This window comes from Echinops telfairi, unplaced genomic scaffold (assembly GCF_000313985.2).
Source record: "Echinops telfairi isolate 266 unplaced genomic scaffold, ASM31398v2 ScPeMD7_7468;HRSCAF=8506_0, whole genome shotgun sequence".
Taxonomy (NCBI): Eukaryota; Metazoa; Chordata; class Mammalia; order Afrosoricida; family Tenrecidae; genus Echinops; species Echinops telfairi.
The window spans coordinates 72,646,204-72,647,815 of NW_022111369.1; the positions used below are offsets into that span (position 1 = coordinate 72,646,204).

At 30.5% G+C, this 1,612-nt stretch overlaps 1 protein-coding gene across 1 annotated transcript in view; it reads left to right on the forward strand.

The window, feature by feature from the left end:
• Positions 1-1,612, forward strand: part of TECRL (trans-2,3-enoyl-CoA reductase like) — a 132,876-nt gene that overhangs the window by 120,406 nt on the left and 10,858 nt on the right. The gene's annotated exons all lie outside the window — the stretch shown is intronic.

Genomic DNA, 1,612 nt, shown 5'->3' on the forward strand with positions numbered 1-1,612 from the left:
GCCATAGAGCAAGGCAGAAATACTTGCACATAGGACAATTCAGGTTGGGTCAAGAGGGAGGTCAACATTGATTCAGTGTAATCATGATTACAATGATCTGTATATGGTAGTAAAGCTGTAAGATATTTTAAATTAGACATTCTTCTTGTGTATAATATTTTAACAATTAGTTTCCTAATACATATGGATGAAACTTATCTAGTTTTCACTTGTTTATGATTTTTGTAATTATTGACAAGGTCTTCTATATCTATAATATACAGGGATCATATATATTTCATACATGAAATCCACATATTTCATTATCAATGCTAATGTGAATTATTTATACTGATACAATAAAATCCAATATTTGGAATTGGCACACATTTTATTTATTTAAGTTATTCATTAATATACAGTATGCCAAATGAAGACTTATTTGAGATAAGAATCAGCCCAGGATAAACAAATCTTGATAAAAGTATTTCAAATTTAATACAATCTTGACAATTTTTCTCAGCTGATAAGCCTACATAATTGAGTTGTATAACTCTGATTCATATTTGTAATATTCAGCCATGGCAATCTAAGAGGAAATTAAATCAACCTCTTTTTAAAATATTTCATCCTGACATCATTTCTTCTCCAGGATTTTAAAGGTAGTACTTTCAATCAATACAAGCAGTCACAATTACTTTTCAAAAATTCATTAGGAAGTTATAAAGAAGATAATAAATTAATCAGAATATTATACATGAAACAAGTGGCAAGAAGTTGACAAAACGAGTTAAATTTGACTTGGGAAACAGTTGCTATCATGTAATTTTAGGCTCATCTCAGGACAAGTGGATATGAAATGAAACAAAACATACATTTCATTTAGAGTTTAAATAGTTTTTTTCCAAAACTTTTTTCTTTTATATTTCTTATCTTGATTTTTCTTTTTAAGTGTTATAGGTAGCAGCAAATGGTAAATTAAAACATTGACATATGTTTACTTTGATGATCTACTGAAAGCCAAGATGCTCTTTGTTCCCAGGAAGTATGCTGAATAAAAGATTGATATTTCCATATTCAGACCTTTTATAAATTAAATAAGGGAAAATTAAAACATCGAGGTAATATTATGAGTATAAAAATACTAAGAATCTCAAAGCAAACACATTTCCCCAGAAGAAAAAACTTAATTTCTAGAATATAATTTATTCACATTTAATTCTAAATTTATGTATTAATTAATATTGTTCTACAGTTACTTCTGCTGTAATATAAATGACAGTAAAATAATATTAGAATGTATCTTATTAAGAAAAAAATAGATGAAAATCATGACTGTGGTAATCTAAATAATGAAGCAGTGATTATGTGTTACATACGGCTGAAAAGATGGGAAATAAAAACCAAGAGGAAAGTTATTTGTCTAGAGAAGTTTGGGTTAATTAAATTGTTATTCAAAATAACACACGAGGAGAATGGACCAGGCACCGGTCCTAGCCAGATATGGCCCGACCCCCACCGTGGAAGGGAGCACCACAGAGGATGGAAGTAGATCATCCAGTGAGGGAGGGGAGCTGACCTACCACACCACACCCAGAGGGAAGCTGGGACAAAGGAAGGAGGAGGAAAGGAG